Raw genomic sequence first — 27,610 nt, 5'->3', positions numbered from 1 at the left:
ATGCATAGTTTGCAAATAACTTATCCCACTCTGTAGGCTTCCTGTTTGCTTTGTTTATAGTTCCTTTTATTTTCAGAAGCTCTTTAGTTTAATTATATCCATATTTGTCACAATTTTTTGTGTGTTGCAATTGCTTTTGGGGACCTAGTCATAAATGCATCTCCAAGGCTGTTGTCCAGAAAACTTTATTTAGATGGTAAAAGGAATGGTGCCAGTTTCAATCAGCTGCACATCACCGACCAGTTATCCAAGAACAATTTATTTAATGGTGAGTCCTTTCTCTATTGTTTGTTATTGTCAACTTTGTCAAAGATCAAGTGGTTTTACGTGTTTGGCTTTATTTCCAGGTTCTTGCTCTCTCTCTTTTTTTTTTTCTTTTCTATTTTTTTTTTCTTTTGAAGGACTCTTGCTCTGTCGCCCAGGCTAGAGTGCAGTGGGGTGATCTCAGCTAACTGCAACCTCTGCCTCCCAGGTTCATGCAATTCTCCTGCCTCAGCCTCCAGAGTAGCTGGGACTATAGGTGTGCATCACCATGTCCAGCTAATTTATGTATTTTTAGTAGAGATGAGGTTTCACTATGTTGGCCACACTGGTTTCGAACTCCTGACCTCAGGTGATCCACCCACCTCAGCCTCCCAAAGTGCTGGGATTACAGGCATGAGCCACTGCACCTGGCCTCAGGTTCTCTCTTTTGTTCCATTGGTCTATGTGTCTGTTTTTGTACTAATACCATGCTATTTTAATGACTCTAGCCTTATAGTGCAGGTTGATATCAGGTAATATGATACTTGTGACTTTATGCTTTTTACATATGATTGGTTTGGCTATTTGGGCACTTATTTGGTTCCATATGAATTTTAGAATTTTTTTTCTAATTCTTTGAAAAATGACATTGGAGGATTCATAGGAACAGCATTGAGTCTGTAATTGCTTTTGGCAGTATGGTAATTTTAACAATATGGATTTTTCTTGCCCGTGAGCATGGAATGTTTTTCTATTTGTTTGTGTCATCTCTGATTTTGTTCGGAAGTGTTTTGTAATTATCTTTGTGTAGTTCTTTCACCTTCTTGTTAAGCGTTATTCCTTGGTATTTTGTTATTTTCGTAGCTATTGAAAATAGGACTGTGTTATTGATTTGGCTTCCTGATTGTATGTTATTGGTGTTTAGATATGCTGCTGGTTTTTTGCATAGACGTTGTATCCTGAAACTTTACTTAATTGCTGTTTCAGTTCTAGAAGCCTTCTGGTGGAGTCTATGGGGTTTGCTAGGTATGGAATCACATTGTCTATGAGGAGAGATAGTTTGACTTCCTCTCTTCCTATTTGGGTGCCTTTTATTTTTTCTCTCGCCTGATTGCTTTGGCTAGGACTTTCAGTAATACATTGAATAGAAATGGTGAGAGTATAGGCATTCTTGTCTTGTTCCTGTTCTCAAAGAAAATACTTCCACCTTTTGCTAATTCAGAATGATGTTGGCTGTGGATTCATCATTTACGGCTCTTATTATTTTCAAATATGTCATTTCAATGCCTAATTTCAGGAATTCTGACATGAAGGATGTTGAATTTTGTTGCAAGTCTTTTCTGCCTCTGTTGAAATGATCATGTGGGTTTTGTTATTAATATTGTTTATGTAGTGAATCACATTTGTTGATGTGCATATGTTAAGCCAACCTTTTATTCCAGGAATAAAGCCTACTTTATTGTGGTAAATTAACTTTTTGATGTTCTTCTGGATTCGTTTTGCCAGTATTTTGTTGAGGATTTTTGTGTCCAGGCCTTTTTCTGGCTGGTAGTCTTTCATTACTGATTAAATTTCATATCTTGTTATTTTTCTGTTCCAGGTTTAAATATCTTCTTGGTTCAATCTTGCAAGGCTGTGTGTTTCCAGGAATTCATCTATTTCTTCTGGGATTTCTAGTTTTGTGCCTAGAGGTGTTTGTAATAGTCACTGATGATATTTTTGTATTTTTGTGTGTTCAGTTGTAGCATCATCTTTGTAGTTTCCAATTGTGTTTATTTGAATCTTATCTCTTTATTAATCTAGCTAACAGTCTATTAATCTTATTGAATCTTTCAAAGAACTGATGTTTTTTGATCTTTTATATGGATTTTCTCGTTTCAATTTTGTTCAGTTCAGCTTTGATTTTGTTAATTTCTTTTCTTCTTCTAGCTTTGGGGTTGGTTTTCTCTTGTTTTTCTGGTTGCTCTAACTGCAATGTTAACTTGAGATAGTTCTAAATTTTTGATGTTCACATTTAGTGATATAAATTTTCCTCTTAACACTGCTTTAGTTGTTTCCCAAATATTCTGTTATGTTGTATCTCTGTTTTTATCAGTTGCATATAATTTTTTATTTCTGCCTTAATTTTTTATTTACCCAATAGTCATTCAGGAGCAGTTTGTTTAACTTCTATGTATTTGTATGGTTTTAGAGATTTTTTTGGTATTAATTTCTATTTTTATTACACATGGTCCAAGGGTGTGGTTGATGTGAATTGTGGGGTTTTTAATTTGTTAATAATTGATTTATGGCTGAGCACTTGGTTGAACTTCGAGTATGTGCTGTGTGTAAATGAGAGGAATGTATATTCTGTTGTTTTTAGGTAAAGTGTTCTATGGAATCTATTAGGCCCAATTGGTCAAGGGTTAAGTCCACAATATCTTTGTTAGTTTTCTTCCTTGATGATCTGTTTCATGCTGTCAGTGTGGTGTTCCAGTTCCCAAGTATTATCATGTGGTTGTCTAAAAGTTTTCATAAACCTGGAAGATCTTACTTTATTATTCTGGGTGCTCCAATGTTGTGTGTGTGTGTATTTAGGATAACTTAAGTCTTCTTTTGCGTTGAATCATTTATCAGTATGTAATGCCTATCTTGGTCCTCTTTTTCTGTTGTTGCTTTATATTTTGTTTTATGTAAGTCAGGCTACCTTGCTCTTGATTTGCTTTTGATTTGCTTGGTAGATTTTTTTTTTTTTTTTTTTGAGATGGAGTCTCGCTCTGCCACCCAGACTGGAGTGCAGTGGCACAATCTCGGCTCACTGCAAGCTCTGCCTCCCAGGCTTACGTCATTCTTCTGCCTCAGCCTCCCAAGTAGCTGGGACTACAGGTGCCCGCCACCACGCCTGGCTAATTTTTTGTATTTTGTGGAGACGGGGTTTTACCATGTTAGCCAGGATGGTCTCAATCTCCTGACCTTGTGATCTGCCCACCTTGGGCTCCCAAAGTGTTGGGATTACAGGCGTGAGCCACTACGCCCTGCCTATAGATTTTTTTCAACCTCTACTTTGAGCCTATTGGTGTCATTATTTGTGAGATGGGTCTCTTGAAGACAGCATACAGTTTCCTCCTGTGTCTTTATCCAGCTTGCCATACCATGCCCTTTTAGTGGAACATTTAGCTCATTTACATTCAGGGTCAATAATGGTATGTGATACTTTGACACTGACATCATGCTGTTAGCTGGTTGGTATGTAAACTTGATTATAGAATTGCTTTGTAGTATAAATGGGAAATGTGTTTTTGTGTGTGTTTGTGGTGGCATGTATTATTTTTTCATTTCCAGGTTTACAACTCCCTTTAGAAACTCTTGCAAGGCAGGTCTAGTGTCAAAATATTACCTTAGCTTTTGCTTGCCTGAAAAAAATTTATTTCTCCTTCATCGATGAAGCTTATTTGATGAAATATGAATTTCTAGTTTGGAATTTTTTTTAGGATTTTGAAAATAGGACCCCAATATCTTCTGACTTGTGAGGTTTCTGCTGAAAGGTCCACTGTTAGCATTAAGGAGTTTCCTTTGTAAGTGACCTGCTCCTTTTCTCTAAGTGACTTTAAGATATTTTTCTTTTGTGTTGACCTTGGCAAACATGATATCTGTTTTTCTTGGGGCTGGCCATCTCACTTAGTACCTCACAGGGTTCTTAGAATTTCTCAAATTTGCATGGCAATCTCTCTAGTGAGATTGGAACAATTGTCATTAACTATAACTTCAATTATGTTTTCAAGTTTCTTGTTCTCTCTCCTCTTTCTGGAACGTCAATAAGTCACAGGTGTAGTCTCTTTACATAGTTCCATATTTCTCAGATGTTTTATGCATTTTTAAATTCATATTTCTTTGTTTTTGTTTGCCTGTGTTATTTTAAAGGAGTGGTCTTAGAACTCTGAGATTCTTTCATTTGCTTGGTCTATTATGTCATTAATACTTCCAATTGCATTTTGAAATACATGTAGGGAATTTTTTATTTCTATAAGTTCAGTTTGATTCTTTTTTAAAATGGTTATGTCATTTTTCAACTCTTGAGTTATTTTACTGTTTTCCTTGGATTGGATTTCAACATTCTCTTATATATCAAACAGCTTCTTTACCATCATGATTCTGAATTCTACATTTGACATTTTAGGCATTTCAATCTGATTAGGATTCATTTCTAGGAAGCTAGTGTGATCATTTGGAAGTAAGAAGACACTTCATCTATTACAGTCGCTAGAGTTCTTGTGCTGGTTATTTCTCATTTATGAGATCTGATGAGCTTTTATCTTTTGAAGTTACTTTCCTTTGGATATGGCTTTTTGTTTTTTATAATCTTTATTGTTGGGTACGGTTGAATGGTTTTATTTCTGGATGCTCTTAGAGATAAAGGCTCAGCTCCACACTCTTGGGCTGCATGTCCTAACTCTGGGGGACTGGAACTGGTGCAGCGGCTTTATCCTCTGGTTCCTTGAGATCAAGCCTTGTCTGGGCTGGAGGAAACCAGATACTCCCAGACTGCTGACAACAGCACTCTATAGGAGATTGCATGGGGCTACTGGTGTGGGTGTTCTAGTGGGAGGCACTGTGTGTGGAAAGTGCTCTAGCAGGAGTGTTGGGGTGCTGTCAGTGGGAGGCACTCTGGCAGGGGATGCTGTGTGTAGGAAGCAGTCTGGCAGGGGGTACCACAGGTGAGAGTACTCTAGTGGGGGCAACATAAGCATCACAAGTGGGAGGCACTGAGGTAGGGAGCATCACAGGTGGGTAACAATCCTGCATGTGGTGCCAGCAATGATAGGTTCTCCAGCAGTGGGCATGGTGGGCAGAAGACACTTGGACTGAGACCTCAAGGGTGTTACAGATGGGGGGTGCTTCTGCAGGTGGGTGCCATGTGTAGAAAGTATTTCAGTGAGGTGGTGGTGGGGAGGAAAGGCTCTGGAGGTGTAGGTGGGGGGTGAGAAGCACTGAGGCAGCTGTGGCACATCATTGCAAGCAATAAGCATTCTGATGGGGGTGGAAGAGTCAGGAAGCACTCCAGTGGGGCATCCCAAGCATGAAGTGCTCCAGTGGTGGCACTGTGGGTGAGGATTGTTCAGTGGGGGTTCCACAGGTGGGAAGCAATCTGATGGTGGCAACCTCAATCTATTTTGAATTAAAATAATTAATATATATTTACCACTATCATACTGAACTATGTTGCTCCATTATTGTCCAAAACACCATTGCCCGATTCAACATATAATTATCACAAGCATCTTTAATATTTTAATGATAATAAATTAAAGTATTTGCACTCATTCTAAATCATCATTTACAACAAACATAGATATTTCTATTTATTGCACATGACACATTTGGGAAGCATTGAGAAGGAGATAAAATTTATAGACAATGAATTCCTTGACTCTACCAAGAATAATAACATTAATCTAGAAACAAGAGTAAAGATTCTCTACTGCTAAAATTGACAACATGAAAATGGAAGGTACAGAAGTTAATTAAGTAACTAATTTTGTTAGCTCTGGCAGCTAATGTGATTCAATATATTTATTGCTTAAAAGATTATTTTATATTATAGTTGATAGTTTTTAATCGTGGCAAAGATTATTCTTGTATATATAATAAGCAGAGCACTTTATGCCAGGAAATTTGTAAGGTATTAATGGGAGAGTGGCTGTCTAGTTAAAGAGATAAAGAAAACACAACTTCTGTTCTCTGGAAGCTATTTTATTTATATTTTTGTGTGTTTGTCTTTTTCACTATTGTATACTCAGAATATTACACAATGCCTAACATTAGGCACTCAAATATTTGAACAAATGCAAAATTAACAAAGCTACATAAGACATTACAAATACTGTAAACTCCATTCAAATATATCAAGCCCTCATTGAATCTCTCAAATTTGGGTTAAAAAGAGCAACATGGATTTGCTACAAGTACATTGGAATGTCTGTGAAAGTAGTAAGGAAATAAAGTAACTCTCATACTTCAAGCAAACCAGCTGACATAGTTGTTTTTGGGGAAATGGGTTCAATTGGTAGATTCTTCTGGCAAAATTTAAATGCTATAATGAACATAAAAATTAAAGCTATAATATATGCGTATTATTTTTCCAAGTTGGAAAGCTGAGAAAGCCAAACAACTCCAGAAAAGGTAATTTAACAGTGAAGCAAAGATAGTATAATGGTGTAAGTTAAGCTATTAATCACTAAGATTTTTTCTTAAGAAAGTTAATGAATCTAAATAATGTGGAAGCTGTGTGTGTATGCACGTAAATATGGACATAGATATATACATACTTTAAGTGATGGATTTCTATAAATGTATCGGTGAATGTGCACATAAGCTTTTTTGCCTACATACATAATTTATCTGGAAATTTTTCTCTGAAATTTGTAACAACTAAAAACTACATTAGGCATTACAACTACTAAAGAGGAAAATATATAAATATGAACTATTACTGGATGCCCAGGCATCAGTAATACAACTTACATACCAGAGGAGGACAAATAAAATGATCAATGGAATGGTGTCTACTGTATAAAACATACTTAAAAGTTTAGAGTTCCTTATTCTGTAAGGGAAGAGTAACAGTCTGTAGTTTGTGAAACAGGTGGTAAAAGAGACAGATCTTGGATTTACAAACTTCTTCAGATAATAGCTACTAGTTCTCATTTTTTGTAATGTACAAGGCATGGTGCTGAAAGTTTATCATGTATTATATCATTTAACATTTACAACATTTCTATGGTATAAGTACTATTCTTACCCATTTTTGTTACTAGGGTATTTAGGCTCAGTGGGTCTAAATAACTTGCAAATAGTCTCACAGTCATAAGAAGAGTCTGAATTTAAATGTGGATCTGTTTGATATCATAGCTCATACTCTTAATCACTGTATTACAAGGGCATGTGTGTGTGCATGTGCACATGCATACATATGTTGAAGAGGGGATTTTTATGCATGTATATGTGTGTGCTTGTGACAGGGTAATGCTAGAAAAAGTAATTTTAAAAACTTAAGAGAAAGATATTTAAAAATTAAAAAGTAAACTGGATGCAGTGGCACAAACTTGTAGTCCCAGCTATTTGGAGGCTAAGGTGGAAGGATCCCTTGAGCCCCGGAGTTCGAGGCTGCAGTGCACTTTGATCTTGCCTGTGAATAGCCACTGCTCTATAGCCTTGCCAACACAGCAAAACTCCACCTTTAAAAATATTTTTAAAATAAAAAAGTAAATTAATAGAAAATTTATATTCCACTGCAACTCTATACTTCCAATTTCTTTTTCCCTGCCCTATGTATGTTTTATTTTTTCCTGTTTTTATCTCCTTCTAAGATACTATATCCATATATATATATAAAATATATATATAGATACTATGAACTAGGTATAGCATAGATATCTACTCATACTATAGATATTACTATATATAGTAGTATCTATATCTATCTATCTATCTATCTATCTATCTATCTATCTATCTATCCATCTATATAAACACACATATGGTTTTTCCTCACTAAAATGTAAACAGTGCAAGGGAGATAACTTTGTTTTGTTTTTTTGATGTGTCCCAAAACTCTAGAAAAAACCTGGCATATTCTATGCACTCAAAAAATATTTGGTGAATGAATGAACATACAGAAAATGAAATATAAAGGAGCCTAAAACTTATAAAAAATGTTTTACCTCACTGAAAATAAGAAAAATAAAAATTACAGTAACAGAAAATCAAATGTCACCCATTAAATAGGCAAAGAGGAAAAATATTTGTTGAAATAATTTTTGTTAGAGTGTAGAAAAAACACATTCCCACACATTGATGTTTGGAGTGTAAATTAATATGAACACAATTAAGGATAGTTTAGCTATACCTATCAAAATATATAATGCTTATATTTTGTTCCAGGAATCCCATCTGCCCAATCCATAATGATTTCAAATGTTATTAATCTTAGCATTGTTTGTAATACCAAATGAATAGAATAAAAATCTAAATTTTTATTAATAAAAAACAGGTTAAATAAATGATAGCTCATCTTTGTCAGCTATGTCAAATCAAAATGCAATGCAAAAATATGTTTAATTAAAAAAATTTTCAGTAGTCACATTAAAAGAATAAAAAAGGCCGGGGGCGGTGGCTCATGCCTGAAATCCCAGCACTTTGGGAGGCTGAGGTGGGTGGATCACTTGAGGTGGGGAGTTTGAGACCAGCCTGGTCAACATGATGAAACCCCATCTCTACTAAAAATACAAAAAATTAGCCGGGCTTGGTCTCAGGTGCCTGTAATCTCAGCTACTCAGGAGGCTGAGGCAGAAGAATCGCTTGAACTCAGGAGTCTGAGGTTGCAGTGAGCCAAGATCACGCCGTTGCACTCAAACCTGGGCAACAAGAGCGAAACTCCATCTCAAAAAAAAAAAAAAAAAAGGAAGAACGAAATAAAAAGTGAGACAAGATTTAATAGTATATTTTGTTGACCAAATTTGCCCAAAATAGTATTATTTCAAAGTGTAATGAACACAGAAATTTGGAAATATTTTGCATTTTTATGCAAAATCTTTGACATCTAGTATATTTTATACTTACAGAACAGCTCAGTTCATTCCAAGTGCTTAGTAGCCACATGTGTCTATCAGCTGACATACCAGGCAGTGAGGTTCTGTACCTGGGGCACTATACAAATACTAAAAAAAAAAAGGTAGTTTTTTCTACTTACAGAATCTTAACTCAAAGATATATTGTTAAGTAGAAAACTCAAGAATCAGAGCAGTAAGCCTGCTATCATTTATTTAAAAATGTTTGCCTGTGCGTTTGGTTAAATATACACAGACCATCCCTAAAGATACACAAGAAATTTATAACTCTGATTTCCTTGGAGGGGAAGATATAGGTGTCTGCATCATAGGAGGTGGGAAGGAGGAAGACTTCTTTTCACTCTATATCCTTTTTTGTATCTTTTGAGTTTGAACCATGTGAATGCACTACCAATTACAAAAAAAACAAATACAAAAACTACTTCTATATCCAGTGGGAAATGTACATTGGGATGGCAAGTAGGTATATGGAATTAAAAGGTAACTAGCTTCATAAATGGTTTAAGTAAATCTATGGATGACAAAGCCATAATAGAATATCAAAGAAAATCTAGGCTGTTTGGTATACACTGGTGGCCTTGTTCCCCTCTCACAAAGCTTTTGCTATCACTCTTAGGGACAGTAGACTATATAGATATAGTGTCTAACTCAATATGTACTTGTTATGTTAGTATGGTTAGTATGGTTCATTGTTTCAGCTAGCTCTTTTTCACAAACAAGTCAATCTTGGAATAGAAAAGGTATGGAGTGGTTTCTGGTTGCGTACTCTTAGGGACAGTAGACTATATAGATATAGTGTCTAACTCAATATGTACTTGTTATGTTAGTATGGTTAATATGGTTCATTGTTTCAGCTAGCTCTTTTTCACAAACAAGTCAGTCTTGGAATAGAAAAGGTATGGAGTGGTTTCTGGCTGCGTAGCAATTGAGATAATATATGCAAAAGCATTGTGTGCTATTCAAATGTAAGGTATTATTATTATAATAATCATCAAGTGGTGGAACCAAAATCTCTTGCTCTACTCATCGTTATTCTCTCTCTGTGTGTTCTTGCTCGTTCTCCTAGAAACCAGTTTTGTTTTTGTTGGTTTTGTTGTTATGTTTTTAATAGGTTTTAGAAGATTTTTCAAAGAGCCTTCAGTAAAGAAGTACTATCGATGTGGGCAAATGGAGATAATGCTTTGTTATGTGTCTTTTTAAATTTAAGCTATCCAAGAGTTCTTAGGCATTCTGATTATACACAAAGGGCTACTTGGTCTTTGTTAGGAAGGCTTAGAATAAAATATATGGATGTGAATTTGGATGATGCACCACAGTGCCTCACTGTTAGATAACTACATCTTTAAACATAGTCACTCAATTACAGATGGGCAGGTACTTCTCTTGTAAAGAACAAAATGATTTAGGCTTTAGTTTCTTATCACACAACAGAAAAAAAGAAACAGTATTGCAGTTGGTTATATAATTTCAATATAAAACAATTTCTTTATTCATATTGGTGCAATTTAATTAAGTAGGAAAAAACAATCTTGATTGCCTATTCAATATTTGGTAGATTTTAGTAAGCAAATAATTTTGTATATTAAGAATACCAACTTCCTCATCCTAATTTTATCTTTCCTAATTTAGCATAATATTGTGATTTTGATATTTCTAGCAGGATATTTTCATTCCATTCTTTGGGGAATTATTTAATCACATTATATATTCCTGCTTTCTTTTTTGTTTTTCTAAAGACATCATTCCATTAGTTCAAGAAGAGTGCTGCCTACTAGAATGTGAAAATAGGTTTCATTCAATTAATGAGCTGGAAACAGGGAGACATTCCATAGCAAATGAGGTTTACATATGATAATGTTGGATTTGTCATATAAGAGATTGCTTCTTTTCAACTCCTTGAAAGGACTAAATTTTGCTTTTGTAGTGTGTGCACAATGCCACAAGAAAAGAACTTGACAAAACGTACAACAATAAAATGACTATATAATAATTCTAATGAACAAAAATTATTGTTGTTATTTTATCACAAAAGCGGACAAGTATTAAACAGTAAATATCTCAAAAGCTGACAAAAGGGAAGCATGAAGAAATTAGGGTTATGGTTCTGACATGGTGCTCTAATTACAACGACTTTCTTATTATATAACCAGAAAAATGTGGTGATATACTAAAAATAAAGCAAAACAAAACAAAATCACTACTTTATTTCAAGCACTTTGATTACTCTATATGCTTCCATGTTATTTTGCTAAAGAAATGTCAATGTTTTCTAGGCTAATAAAACTTCAGTAAAATAATGAGTTGTAAATAATCATCTCACTCTCAGTTAAATTCTAGGAGGTCTTCAGTGAATCACAATCAATTCGTAAGCATAGTCAATTGTTGGCTAGTTTTGATATTGTTTTTAAGGTACTTTTGGACAAATTTCTTAGGTAGGACTGTGGAAAGTTGACAGGATGAGTGCATGCTTGATTTTCTATCCAGTCTCAGAGACTTAAAGAGACAGTTAAACTTTAACTGAATTTTAGAGGTTCTGATTTAAAAGGTCAGCTTATTAAACTCATGTTTTACTTCACTTCATTAAAATCAATATTTAAATCATTGTGATTATGTCTTTTTTTTACAACAAAAGCAAAAGTTGTGATAAACTGGTCTATGAAACTCTAAATATATTTCAGTTGATAATTGCAGGTACTAGAACAATTCTCCTGAGGAAGAGATGATTAAGAAATTTGTATATTTGTATCAAAATATCATAAAAGTAAAACTCTTTTCAAATTCACTTGAATTTTAAGTATAGCTTTTAAAGGTTAAGTATAGTCTTTAAATTATGTATTTTTCCTTATGTGACTTGTTTTTGTGAGAAATTTCAAAGGTAAGCTCTCCTAGCAGCATGAGATTTCTCAAGTGTAGAAGCAATTTCTGAAAAAAAGTCTAGAAATCAGCACTCTAACAAGTTCCCAAGGGTTTTTTATGTGCAATGAATATTGAGAACCACTGTTAGAAGGATTATAATATATGCATCCCAATAAGCAATATCTGGTGAATCTACTCAGTTAGAAAAAGACTTGCTGTAGAAAGAATTCTTGAAATTATTTTTCTTTATGTCACCTACTCACTAAGCAATGGACAACCATTACTTTTTTTATATTCTTGGAAGAATAAGAGTAAGCCCTCTAACAGTTCCAAATCTGAGGACTTATAATAATCATACAGCCTCTCAGTTAATAAAAAAACATACTAACAATTATATTTCATCTGAAATTATGCCTGGATACAACACAAAATCCCAGGACACCATTATCAATTTGAAAGAAATATAAATTATGACAATCTTTTCATGGTCACAAAGTATCATAATTTTAATATTTTCATATTTGCCTATTTATTTTATAATTATCTGAATTTCATCTTCCATAGAAAGTTTTAATTTAATTATATCCCATTTGTCTAATTTTATTTTTGTTGTGCTTGCTTTTGAGGAATTTGTCATAAGTTATATGCCTTGGCTAATGTCCAGAATAGTTTTCTTCTAGAATTTTAATAACTTCAGGTCTTACATTTAAGTGTTTAATTCATTTTGCCTTAATTTTATATGTGGTGAGAGATAACACAATTTATTGAATGTGGTCTCTTTTCCTCAGTGTATAATTTTTTCAACTTTGTCAAAGATCAGTTGGTTTTCAATATGTGGCTTTATTTCTGGGCTCTGTATTCTGTTCTATAAACCTATGTATATACGCTTATGCTAGTATCATGCTACTTTTATTATTGTAGCCTCATTGTATAATTTGAGTTCAGGTAATGTGATGTCTCCAGATATCTTTTTTTATAATTGCTTTGGCAATTTTATATTTGTTCTTGATTCTATCTGAACTTTAGGATTGTGTCTTCCTAATTCTGTGAAAAATGATATATGTAACTAGATAAGAATTGCATCCAATCGGTAGATTGCTTTGGGCAGTATGGCCATTTTAACAATATTGATTTTTCCAATCCATTAGCACAGGGTGTTTTTCCATTTGTATCATCTACAATTTCTTTCATCAGTGTTTTGTAGTTCTCCTCGTAGAGTTCTTTCACCTCCTTGGTAAATTTTATTTAGGTAGCTATTATGAATGAGATTAAGTTCTTAATTTTGTTCTCTTCTTGATGGTTGTATATTGCTGTATAGAAATGCTATGGATTTTTTATTTTTATTTTGTATCCTGAAAATTTAGTGAAGTCATTTATCAAATCAAAGAGTCTTTAAGGGGAGTCTTTAGGGTTTCCAGGTATAAAATCATGTTGTCCATGAACAGAGATAAACTGAATTTCTCATTTCTTTCTCTTGTTGATTGCTCTGGCTAGGACTTCCACGACTATGTTGAATAGAAGTGGAAAAAGTGAAAATCTTGGTCTTGTACAAGTTCTTACAGGAAAATATTTCCATTTTTTTCTATTAAGTATGATGTTGGCTGTAGGTTTTATGAATATGACTTTTATTATTTTGATGTATGTTCTTTTGATGTCTATGTTTTTGAGGGCTTTTATCATGAAGGGATGTTGAATGTTATTGAATGGTTTTTCTGAATCTACTGAGATGATCTTATAGTTTTATTGTTGTTGTTTATGTAGTGAATGACATTTGTTGATTTGTGTACATTAAACTATACTTGCATTGCTAGAAAAGTCAAAATATTTTAAAAACAGCAACATTAAACCAATTTGATATGTAAACAGAAATCTCCATAAGACAATAAGCATTTTTTCATCATAAATTTTGAAGCCTTGAAGGATGTAGGGTGATATATTCAAAGTGCCTAATTAAAAAATATCTACTAAGATACTTTTCCAGACAAACAATTGAGGGAATTTGTCAGCACTAGACATGACTTACAAAAAATGTTAAAGGTAGTTCTTAAACTTGAAATAAAATGATGTTAAACAGCTACACAAAAGCATACAATTACAAATCTCACTGGTATAAGTAAATATATAGGCAAACAGTAATGTAATACAGTCATGGTACTTCATAACTCACTTTAATAATAATATAAAATTACAAGCCAAAGATATTAAAAATAACTATAGGTAAAAACTTTTGTTAGGATACACAATATAAAAAGAAGTGAATTATGATAACAATGATATAAAGTGGGAGGATAAATGTAAACTTGGAGTTTTTTAGGAAAAAATATTTTTAAATGTATATGGCAGCAAAAAGAGCCTGAATAGCCAAGGCAATCCTAAACAAAAAGAACAAAGCTAAGGACATCATGCTACCCAACTTCAAACTATGCTACACTGCTACAGTAACCAAAAGAGCAAGGCAACAGCACAAAAGTAGACATAGACCAATGGAACAGAATAGAGAGCCCAGAAATAAGGCCATTCACTGCCAACTATCTTATCTTTGACAAAGCTGACAAAAACAAGCAATGAGGAAAGGACTCCTCATTCAGTACATGATGTTGAGAAAACTGGCTAGCAGAAGATTGAAAGTGGACCCCTCCATTACACAGTGTACAAAAATTAACTCGAATGAGATTAAAGACTTAAATGTAAAACCCAAATCTATAAAAACCCTGGAAGGCAACCTTGGCAATACCATCCTGGACATAGGAATGGGCAAATATTCCATGACAAAGACACCAAAAAAAATCACAACAAAAACAAAAATTGACAAGTGGGAGCAAATAAAACTAAAGAGCTTCTGCAGAGCAAAAGAAACTATCAACAGAGTAAACAGACCACCTACATAATGGGAGGAAATATTTTCAAACTATACGTCTGACTAAGGTCTAATACCCAGCATGTATAAGAAACATAAACAAATTTAGAAGAAAACAAAAAACAAAACATTAAAAAGTGGCAAAGGATAGGAACAGATACTTTTCAAAGAAGATATACAGTTGGTCAATAATCATATGAAAAAAAGCTCAACATCACTGATTATTAGAGAAATGCAAATCAAAACCACAAAGAGATGCCATCTCGCTCCAGTCAGAATGGCGATTATTAAAAAGTCAAAAAATAAAAAATGCCGGGGAGTTTGTAGAGAAAAAGAAATACTTATACACTGTTGGTGGGAGTAAAAATTAATTCAACTATTGTGAAAGACAGTGTGGTGATTCCTCAAAGACCTAAAAACAGAAATACCCTTTGACTCAGCAATCCCATTACTGGGTATTACCAAAAGGAATATAAAATCTTCTACCATAAAGACACATACATGAGAGTGTTCATTGCAGCCCTATTCACAAAAGCAAAGACATGAAATCAGCCTAAATGCCCACCAATGACAGACTGGATGAAGAAAATGTGATGCATATGGACCATGGAATACTATGCAGCCACAAAAAAGAATGAGATTATGTCCTTTGCAGGAGCATGCATGGAGCTGGAGGCCATTATCTTTAGCAAAGTAAAATAGGAACGAAAGCCAAGTACCTCATGTTCTCACTTATAAGTGGGAGCTAAATGAGGAGAACACATGGACACAAAAAGAGAACAGCAGACACTGGAGTCTACCAGAAGCTAGAAGGTAGAAGGAGTAAAAGGATCAGGAAAACTAACTAATGGGTACTAGGCATAATACCTGGGAGACGCAAAAATCTGTACACCAAGGATCTGTGACATGAATTTATCTATATAACAAACCTGCACATTTATCCCTGAACTTAAAATAAAAGTTAAAAACTGTAATTTTTGTGTAATATCAAAGTTTAGTTTTCATTAGTTTAAAATAGTGTGTTATACCTGTAAACAATTTTATGCAAAGAAAAAATATGGTAGATATAAAAAAGATACAGAGAAGAATATCAATGTATATCAATAAAAATCATCAAATCATATAAGCAAACAAGAGAGGAAAAAATGGGCAAAATATTTACAAAACAGACATTAAACAACATGTAAAAATGGTAATGGTATTAGTAACCCTTTTTAAACTAATAATTACTTTAAATGTAAATGGACTAAACTTATCAAAAGCTGTAAGGTGGAGGCCCAGCGTGGTGGCTCACGCCTGTAATCCCAGCACTTTGGGAGGCTGAGATGCGCGGATCACGAGGTCAGGAGATGGAGACCATCCTGGCTAACATGGTGAAACCTCGTCTCTACTAAAAATACAAAAAATTAGCTGGGTGCAGTGGCAGGCGCCTGTAGTCCCAGCTACTCGGGAGGCTGAGGCAGGAGAATGGCGTGAACCCGGGAGGCGGAGCTTGCAGTGAGTCGAGGTCGCGCCACTGCACTCCAGCCTGGGCGACAGAGCGAGACTCCGTCTCAAAAAAAAAGGATGTAAGGTGGCTAAATGCATAATATAAAAGATCCACCTATAAATATCTACATGAGACTCTTTTCAAACTTAAAGACCTACATAGCCTAAAAATGAAGGAATAGAAAAAAGATACTCCATGCAAATGGTAGCTAAAAGGGAACAGATAAAATAGACTTTAATTTAAAAATTATTAAAAGAGACAGTAAAATTACTATCTTTAACAATAACAGTAAAAATCATTAATACCACACTTCAATAATGGATAGAAAATTCAGGTAAAAAACAAGGAAGCAGAAGACTTGAACAACACTACAGATCAAATGGTCAAAACGAACATATAGAGGACATTTCACCCAACAGCAGCAGAATGCACATTCTTCTCAAGTGCACACATACATTCTCCATAACAAATCACATGCGAAATCAGAAAAGGCCTTTTAAAATTCAAGATGTTAGAAACCATTTCACATATATTTTCCAACCACAATGAAATGAAACTATAAATCAATAGCAAAAGGTAAATGGAGCAATTCACAAATACATAAAACAACACATTTTTGAACAAAAGTTAGGTCAAAGTAAATATTATGTGGGAAATTACAAAACATTTTGAGAGAAATAAAATAAAAACACAGCATACCAAAACTTATGAGATGCAGTGAAAGCGGTGCTAACAGGGAAGTGTACAGTGATAAATCCATACATTAAAAAGAATAAATATCTCAAATAAGTAACATTATCTTACACCTCAAAAACTGAGAAAAAAGAAATTAAGCTAATAGTTAATAGATGGAAGAAAACAATAAATATTTAAGAAGAAATAAATGTAATAGAGAGGATAAATTTTAAAAAATTAATAAAACCAAAAGTTGGTTTTGTGAACAGATCAACAAAATTGACAAAACCTTGGATAAACTAATTAGGAAAAAAGAGAAAAGACTCAAGTAAATAAAATCAGAAATGAAAGAGAATACTTTGCAAAAGATTATACAGAAATAAAATAGTGATAAGGGAGTATTATGAACATTTATATGCCAACAAAGTGAGCAACCTAGAAACAAAAAAAACAATAAATTCCTGGAAAGGTACAACCTACTAAGACTGAATCAAGAAAAAATAGAAAGCCTGAACAGGCCGGGTGCAGAGACTCACCCCTGTAATATCAGCACTTTGCGAGGCTGAGGCACGTGGATCACCTGAGGTCAGGAATTTGAGACCAGCCTGGCCAACGTGGAGAAACCCTGTCTCTACTAAAAATACAAAAATTAGCTAGGAGCAGTGGCACATACCTGTAATCACAGCTGCTCCGGAGGCTGAGGCAGGAGAATCACTTGAGCCTGGGAGGCAAAAGTTGCAGTGAGCCAAGATTGTGCCACTGCACTCCAGCCTGGGCGACAGAGCGAGACTGTCTCAAAAAAAAAAAAAGCCTGAAACGGGCTAATAAAAATAAAAGAACTTTACCCAATAATCAAAAGCCTCCCAGCAAAGAAAATCTTGGGGCCAGATAGCATCACAGGTGAATTCCACCAAACACTTAAGGAAGTATTAACCTTACTTCTTTTCTTCCTTCCCTCCTTCCTTCCCTCGCTCGCTTTCTCCCTCCTTCTTTCTTTTCTTCTTTTCTTCATTCCTTCTTTCCTCCTTCCTTATTATTTATATTTAAAATAACAAACAGAATGTTTTTACATACATATGGAGAAATTATTACTATTGTCAAGGAAATTACTATATCCACAATTCCGTCACAGGACCTTTCTTTTGGTAGCAAGAACACGTAAAATGTATTTTCTTAACAAATTTTCAATGTACAAAACAATATTAGTAACTTTACTTCTCCTCTTATACATTAGATCTTTGGACTATTTATCCTACATAACTGCAAGTTTATACCCTTTGATCTACATCTTACCGTTTCTTCACTTTCCCTGCCCCTGCTAACCACCATTCTATTCTCTATTCTCTTTTCCTATGTATCTATGTATTCTGATTTCTTTTGGATTCCACATATAAGTGGCATCATGCAGTAATTTTTTCTTTCTGTGTCTGACTTATATCACTTAATATAGTACACCCCACATTCATCCGTGTTTTTGCACATGCCAAATTTTACTTTTTGGAAGCTAAATAATATTTCTCTCTCTCTCTCTCTCTCTTTCTCTCTGTGTGTGTTTGTGTCTGTGTGTGTGTGTGTGTGTGTGTGTGTGTGTGTGTAGGGATATACCTCACAAAGTTTGTATCCATTTATTGATTAACGAATATTTAGATTGTCTCTCTAAGTAGGCTATTGTGAATAATGCTGCAATCAACATAGGAATGCAGATCTCTTTAGAGGGGCTGATTTTATTTCCTGTGGCTATACATGAAAAAGAGGAATTGCTGGGTTTCATGGTAGTTCTACCCTTAAATTGTAAACGAACCCCTATATTGTTTTCATAATGGCTGTGCCAATTTACATTCTCTTGAAAAGTGTACAAGGGTTATTTTTTCTTCATTCCCTTGACACCATTTTTTATCTCTTGTCTTTTTGATAATAGCTATGCTAACAGGTGTGGGGTGATAGCTCACTGTGGTTTTGATTTGCATTTTTCCTGGTGGTAAGTGATGTTCATCATCTTTTCATATATCTTTTGGCCATTTTTTGTGTTTTCATTGGAAAAAAAATGCCTATTCAAGCCCTATGTCTGGTTTTAAAATTTGTGTATTTGTTATATTTTCCCATTGATTTGTATAATTTTGTTATTTATTTTGGATATTAACACATTAGTATATCTATGACTGCAAATATTTTCTCCCAATGCATAGGCTGCCTTTTGTCTTTTTTATATTTTTTGTTATAGTGTTTCTGAAGCTTTTCAAGCTGATGCAATTTCACTTGTTTATTTTTACTTTTGTTGCCTGAACTTTTGGTGCGGTATGTGAAAAATCATTGCCAAGTCTGACACCAAGAAGATTTCCCACTGTGTTTTCTTTTATGAGTTTTATCCTTTAAGGTTTTATGTTTAGACCTTTAATCCACTTTGAGTTAATTTTTATGTATAGTGTTATATAGAAGCCAGTGTCATTCTTTTGCATGTTGATATCCGGTTTTGTCAGCATCATTTATTTAAGAGACTAACATTTCCTTATTGAGTCTTCCTCATGGCTTGTGAAAAGTAGCTGAGCATTTATTTTTGAGTTTATTTCTGGCCTCTCAATCCTGTTTCATTGGTCTATATGCCTATTTTTATGCCACTAGCATAGTTTTTGTTTAAATTATTGATAATATAGCTTTATAATATAATTTGAAATCAGGAAGTGAGATGCCTAGAACTTTATTTTTAATTCTTAAGTTCCTTAAGATATGTTAGGAATTTTGTGGTTTTACATTCATTTAGAATTTCTGTTTTTCTGTTAAAATGCCATTGTAAATTTCATAGACATTGTGTTGAATCTGTATATCACTCTGTGTAGTATGGACACACAGACATTCTGACATCAATTATTCCAATCTACAAACACAAGGATTATTTCCATTTATTTGTGTCTACAATATTTTACTATTTTTTTAAAGTTTTCAGTGTATAGGTTGTAAACTCAGAAAATCTGACATAGGTCTCAGTTAATTTAGAAAGTTTATTTTGCCAAGGTTGAGGACACACACTCATGATACAGCCTGAGAAAGTCCTGCTGACGTGTGCCCAAGGGAGTGGTGTCACAACTTGGTTAAAGCAAAGGCAGAAAGACTCAAAGCGGGTCACAGATAGGTGAGAGAAAAATGGCTACATTCCTTTGAGTTTCTGATTAGCCATTCCAAGAAAGGCCATCAGATATCCATTTATCTCGGTGAGCAGAGGGATAACTTTGAACAGAATGGGAGTCAGGTTTGCCCTAAGCAGTTTCCAGTTTGAGTTTTCCTTTTAGCTTAGTGATTTTGGGGTCCCAAGATATTGTCCTTTTACATTTCCCCCTTTTCTACTTAAAATTTGTCTGGAGAAAGCCTTTTGCAAGAAAATTAGTCTCTGGTCTCAGGTGTCATGTGATCTCTCATGGCTAAGATGCTTTTTTCCTAGATGAGTAGGTCCCAAAAGCTCACTTTTAGCAGGTTGTGAAGTCTCACGTCCTATGAAGAGAACATAGTGGGCAGAAAGGGACATAAAAACAGGAACAAACAGAAGAAAAATCCTAAAAAATTTGATATAGGACACATGAGTCTGAAGTCCATACATTCGTAAACAGGTATGAAAGTGGCTTATATATGTAAATAGGTTGCTGTTATTTTCTTCTGGCATTTAAGTTGTCTAGTTTCAGTTCACAGGGATTTATGAAAGCACAGCTTAGTTTTCAGTGACTCCAAATTAGGAAAAAATGGAAAAAAAATTGAAAACACTATTTTGAACACTTGTAGCTAAGAAAAAAATAGAATTCAGTCCAAAGTGTAGAAAATAATAAAAATTTAAAAACACTGGGCAAGACTAGACTCTAACAACAAGTGTACTGCAGTTTTGAAACACAATTTTTCCCTCTCCAGTTTACCATTTTGGCTGAAGACAAATCATGGTAGGGCTGGTTTGCTTTACTATACTTGCCCTAATTATTTGTATGCAGTGCAGCAAGAATTTTTTTTTACATAGGTTTTTAAATTGGCTTTGATAGAACTTTGTTCTATAGAGGAAGTTTCAGATACAACTTTTTAAAAACCAAGCCAAGTCATGGATTTGTGTCATCAAATATCTATTAGTTGGGTGAATTTCCTCTCCTCTTGAGTTTCAAGATAAACCTAGGGCTTCTGGGCCTGTCAGAAAGTAACAATCATTACTTACCACTGGTCAGAATATTTGTACAGGGACTGTTTACACAAAATATGAGGCCAGTTTTTCCAAGGCCTTCATTGGCTCCAAAAGTCAAGTTTTATTACTTAAAAGAAAGCACACCCTTCCATTCAAAGCCTTGGTTAAATAACTAGTTTCCCTAATTGTGTCCTGTGACAAATGAAAACAGATTCTTACTGCACTTAAGCAAATAACTGTATTCCCATAAGTTAAGAAAACTCACAAATAGTTTCCAAATTTTTGAGTAATCAGGTAGAGAAAAACGAATGTGTTCCATATTTTGTTCATCAGAGTATACTAAATTGTTAAAAGCTGTCAGTAGCTCAAAAAATGTTTAAGACTGAAAAACAACAAAGAATTAGCAAACATTTTAAGCAAAATGTCAAAAATATTAGTTCAGTCCACACAGTTAATTACTGTTCTGCTTCATACTCATGAACATTTTAGCTCTCCATGAGTCCTGAAAGTTTTTCCTCTATTCTGATGTCACAATGTCCAAAGTTATCAAAAACCTGCATTCAAGGGCACCTGTTAAAGTTTTATAAAACCACCCTCTAAAGAGGACCAAAACAAGACAAGAATTGTCTGTGGATGAAAAAATGGTTTAGGGCAGCCATAGACAAAGGTAAAATTGACAAAGAAATTTGTTACCTCTGTGGCACACAATAATTTTAACATAACAATTTTGTTTATTATTTATAACTTACACTCAGTCATATCAGAATTACAAGAGTTTTCTACAATTTTGGAACACATACAAATAACATACTTACGCAAAAACAGCCCAAAGAAAACAAACAGCATTTTGTATTTTACAATGCTTCCTGTATAACTTTATACAAAATAAGCCAAAATATGACATTTTGGGGCTTTAGGAAACCTAATATTTAAAAATATTAAGTAGGTCAGAAAAATACATAATTTGTAATTTGATTTTGGAAAGTCTGTCAAATATCAAAGGTTTAAAACATTTGATATCACAAAATGGGATTACAGGTCATTGTAAAGTCATTCATTTAATTAAAGTGATAACTAAAGGATTTCAAAAAAAAGCAAAGCTTTCATTCTTTGAGAGAAGAGATTTGATTTTTCAAATAAGAAGCCCTAATAAAGACAGCCTCAAGCCAATTAAACTTTTTTCAAAATTTTGTAAACAATCTGTAAAATTTAATCTTGATTATAAAATATAACTTCCATAAGCCTTCAATCATCTTTATAACCTTAATTAAAGAGTTGGTTTAAGCTTTAAGAAAACCCTGTTACTCTGACACCGGGCTCCATATACTGGTCTTGCATTAGTGTGCATTTGACATTAATGATTAATTTATAGAGAAATTAAACTTATTTTGTCTCTTTAAATTGGCCCTTAGAATCTCACATGCCCACCTCCTCTGCAATAGACCCTGGGCCTTGAGGAATTAAACATCTTTAATTTCTGGCCTTTTGTCTCAGAAATGTAGTTTATTTTGATTGGCATATTCTATGGGGCCTGAAGATGAAGCTTTAATTGCTGTCTGTTTTTAAGATTTAGCAGTATTGATATCCTTTTTAGACCAAGGAGTCAAAGCCCTGTAACTCAATGTCACAAGGACTTTAAAAGCACATACAGGAAAATATGTGGACATAATAACCTTAATTAAAAAAACCATTTATCTCAGCTTTTTCTAAGCAAACCAAAACTTAATAACAATATGACAACTGGAGCATATCAAAGTTTTTGTTTTTGTTTTTGTAAATCTTTTTATTATGACTTACACTGATGTTCATAACATGCTTAAACTTTCTTGTTTTTCCTGAACATCCCTCCTTCATAAACAACCAGTCATTTATTTTACAATCGAATTTATTATACAATATTCTTTATCATACAAAATTGTTTCTCTTTAAGCTTTCTTACCACAAAAAACCTCCTTTATTTTATAACATTTTTACATCTGTTTTTATTTCCTGGTTTCTTTTACCTTGTTTTATACATAACCTATAAATAAGCTTTGAATTAGACAAAACTTACTCGCCTTTTTTTAAATAAAGGACATACTTCATTTTTTAGCAAGAATGTTTTCCTACTGTATATATTTATTAGAAAATACCCAAACAATAAAATATCTATTGTGTAATTTAATATAACTATATATTCTAAATTATGTCCATCTTGTCTACAAGTATTTATCCCATGACAGTTACTTATTTTAATTGTTTACATAAATTATTTATGAAAACTGTGATAGTCATGATTTAAAGTTATAAAACTGCCATTGCAAAATTACAATAAGGATAGTAAATGAAGGATTTGACTTAACTGGCTCCATCTTGCTCTTAACCTCCAAGCTGTTCTTGTTAATTCCTGGGCATAGGCCGAATTAACTTTGGAAGAAAGTTCGTTTATAGTTCAGTTTTGAAACAAAGATGATAACAATCCTTTCCCTAAACAAACCTCTTTATTGACTATGGACTAGAATGCCTAAAACCAAAGGATTACAAGTTATGGTATTCTTACTGAATTCAAGATGCAGCTATTTTCATTAAACCCATATCAATGTCTTATTTATTCAAAAATTACACAAGCAAAGATCATTCTGTTTTGGGCTGGGTTTATAGTTTTGTAACTCCATGCCAGAATTTGACATCTTATAGTATTTGGCAGGGATAAATATAAAATTGCTTAATTAATAAATGCAAACAAAAATGTATGCTCACAATCCTTAAGATATTTTTAATATTACTTTACCAATAATTTCAAAGTTAGCTTATTTATTAAAGATTTTACTTAAGTTACACAAACTTGAAAAAGGATTTAACTACTCTTTCTTTTTCCTGATGAAATATTTGATTAAATGCTTGTATTTTTAAGCTAATTAATTGGAATGCTTTTATATATTTTCAGTAGTAAAACATTGTGTACACAGCACATAAATACATAGACGTATTAGGCATTGCCAATGGAAGTACAGTTCATATATTCACAAAGACTACTTTCCCCCTCTTTTTTTTTCATATCTTAGACATTTAGATTCTTGATAACCTGTTTTACAACCCTAGGTAGTGTTAGCTAAATCGCCTTAAATTTGCATACTAAAGAAAACAACTCAGGTAAAAATTGAATAGCAAAATTTACACCATAATGTACAGAGAGAAAAAGTTGGTGGTGCTAGAAGAACATGTTTTATTTTTCTTTGAGCAAAATTAAACATAAAATTATAAAAATCTATGATAGGATTGTATAAGGAGACCAATTTTATTAGATCGGAACTACCTATCTTTTAACTGTTTCTCTGAGCTCTGGGCAGAGCACAATTTGAATCCCGACTCTCCAAAAAAGGAGAATTATTATACGTCTAGACCGTGTGATGCTTTTATAGTGCACTTAAAAAAAAACTTAGTGTGTTCCAGGTGCTGTGGCTCACTCCTGTAATCCCAGCCCTTGGGGAGTCCGAGGCGGGCAGATCATGAGGTCAGGAGATGGAGACCATCCTGGCTAACACAATGAAACCCTGTCTTTACTAAAAATACAAAAAAATTAGCTGGGCATGGTGGTGGGCACCTATAGTTTCAGCTACTTCGGAGGCTGAGGCCGGAGAATGGCGTGAACCCTGGAGGCGAGGCTTGCAGTGAGCCGAGATCATTCCGCTGCACTCCAGCCTGGGCGGTGGAACGAGACTCTATCTGAAAAAAAAAAAACAACTTAGTGTGGTAGAGTGTGTCAGAAGCTCAAGGTGTGGGGAAAGCGTCAGCTATTTATATGCACTTGCCAGCTAAGATTAGACCCTGAGTATGTTCTTCTGAGGTGGAAATTTATTAAAAGCCACTGCATGTCTTAGAGAGCATTCCTTCCAGACACCTCACATGATTCTCAGTAACCTGAAAATACCCCAAAAGGCTGAGGGGAGCAAAGTGCTCTTATTTCTTCAGAGTGGAAGATTCCACACTCATGAGCTAGAGGATTTGGAGTTGGTCAAATCTGATAAGGGAAAAAATAAAAATATATACACACAGAAAACAACCCAACAAGACAGAAACAAACAACAAAACAGTTAAGCAAAATTAATAATCCTACAAATTATTGTTATTATTATCATTATTATTATTTCAGGGTGCTCTTAGTGTAAGCAGAAATTATCACCAGCTGGTTATTACATGCTAAATTTAGTTGTCTAAAAAGATTTTGCAAGACAGAATCACAAACCAGTTTCTTACGTAGTGATAATTATCAGGCTGTAGACAGCTCTCTACTACCCTAGAAGCAGGAAAAATAACTCATCTTCCCTTTTGGAAGTGAGCTTAAACTTCATAAAGGAGTTATCTGTCTTCTATCGTTATGGAAGCAGGAAAAACGTGCCTTCCTTGTGTTGGAAGCAAGTAAAACTCCCAAAATAGGAGTTGTACAGCAAAAGCCACATTCTTCTACTGGCCTCCAAAAATTTGTTCTACTCAAAGACAAGATAAATGTATTTAATTACAATAGCTTCAAAGATTCTTAACTCAGTTTACCATCAACTTCAAAGTTTAAGGTCAAAGTTTTATCTAAATCAGCTATGGTTGAGACTCAGGGCACAGTTTATACTCAGGCAAAGGTTGTTTTTTTTTTTTTTTTTCCACCTGTGAGCCTTTGAAATCAAACAAGTTATGGAATTCAAAAATTCAGTAATGGAACAGAAATAGAATATATATTTGTATCCCAAAAGAGAGAAATAGAAGAGAAGAAAGGAGTAATATATATTTAGTAAGTTAAAAAAAAAAGGCAACATAACAGACCACATTAAATCTTAAAGCTTGAATATAATATTTTTTGACTGCATATATTACCATTTGGATGCACAGGACAGAGGTTGGGCCTCCAAGGACCTGAGGAGCCCCACCCCCTTGTCTTTGCTGTGTGCAGCCTATACTTTGGCTCTTATGCATTACAATTGCATGTATGCACTTTCCCAGGCTTCTGCAGTTATCTGGTTGCTCTATAGTTCTGGGTTGTGAGGGCCATCTACAGAAGCTCTGTCCATCTGAGAGGTCTCTGCCTAAGCCCTAAGGCTGTTAAGGGTATCCTTTGAAATATTAGTAGAGGCAAACATGCTTCCACAACTTGTGTACTGTACACACCTAGAGAATTAATACCACATGAATGCTGTCAATGCTCACTGCTTGTATGCTTCAGAGTGTCAGTCTTATCTGCACCTGGGTCCACCATAGCTGAAGTTGGAGTAGTTGATATAGTTCGGCTATGTCCCTACCCAAATCTTATATTAAATTGTAGTTTCCATAATTCCCACACGTTGAAAGAGGGACCTGGTGGCAGATATTTGAATCATGAGGTTGGTTTTCTCCATACTGTTCTCAAAGTAGTAAATAAGTCTCACAAGATCTGAGTTCACAAGAGTTCCCCTGCACAAGCTCTCTTGCCTGCCACCAAGTAAGACATGGCTTTGCTTCTCTTTTGCCTTCTGCCATGATTTTGAGGTCTCCTCTGCCATGTGGAACTGTGAGCCCATTTAACCTTTTTCCTTTATGAATTACCCAGTCTCAGATATGTCTTTATTAGTAGTATAAGAATAGACTAATAAGGAAAATTGGTACTGGTAGAGTGGGGTGCTGCTGTAAAGATACCTGAAAATGTGAAAGCAACTTTGCAACTGGGTAACAGGCAGAGGTTAGAAGAGTTTGAAGGGCTCAGAAGAAGACAGAAAGATGTGGGAAAGTTTGGAACTTCCTAGAGACTTGTTGAATGGCTTTGACAAAAATGCTGATAGGAATATGGACAATGAAGTCCATGTTGAGGTCGTCTCAGAGTGAGATGAGGAAATTGTTGGGAGCCAGAATAAAGGTGACTCTTTCTATGTTTTATCAAAGAAACCAGTGGCATTTTGACTCTACCCTAGAGATTTGTGGAGCTTTGAACTTGAGAGAGATGATTTAGGATATCTAGTGGAAGAAAGTTGTAAGTGGCAAAGCATTCAAGAGGAAAGAGAGCATAAAAGTTTGAAAAATTTGCAACTTGACAATGTGATAAAAAAGAAAAGAAAGTCATTTCAGGGGAGAAATTCAAGCCAGCTGCAGAAATTTGCATAAGTAACAAGGAGCTTAATATTAACCACCAAAACAATGGGAAGCATGTCTTCAGGGAATGTCAGAGACCTTCACAGCAGCCCCTCCCATCACACGCCTGGAAGTTTAGGAGAAATAAACGGTATCCTGGGTGAGGCCCAGGGCCCTCCTGCTGTGTGCAGCCTAAGGACTTGGTGTTTTGTGTCCCAGTTGCTCCAACTTTGGCTAAAAAGGTCCAAGGTACATCTCAGTCCATGGCTTCAGAGGGCACAAGTCCCAAGTCTTAATGGCTTACATGTGGTATTTGGCCTGCGGGTGCACAGAAGTCAAGAATGGTTTGGAAACCCCTGCCTTGATTTCGGAGGATGTATAGAAATTCATAGATGTCCAGTCAAAAGTTTGCTGCAGGGGTGGAGCCCCCATGGAGAACCTCTGCTCAGGCAGTACAGAAAGGAAATGTGGCGCTGGACCCCCACACAGGGTCCCCATTGAGTCACTCCCTATTGGAGCTGTGAGAAGAGGGCCATGGTTCTCCAGACTCCAGAACAGTAGATCCACCAATAACTTGCTCCGTGCAACTGGAAAAGCCATAGACACTCAATGCCAGTCCATGAAAGCAGACAGAAGGGGAGCTGTACCCTCAAAGCCACAACAGC

The sequence above is a fragment of the Symphalangus syndactylus genome, chromosome X, assembly GCF_028878055.3.
Source record: "Symphalangus syndactylus isolate Jambi chromosome X, NHGRI_mSymSyn1-v2.1_pri, whole genome shotgun sequence".
NCBI lineage: Eukaryota > Metazoa > Chordata > Mammalia > Primates > Hylobatidae > Symphalangus > Symphalangus syndactylus.
This window is presented reverse-complemented; position numbering follows the sequence as displayed.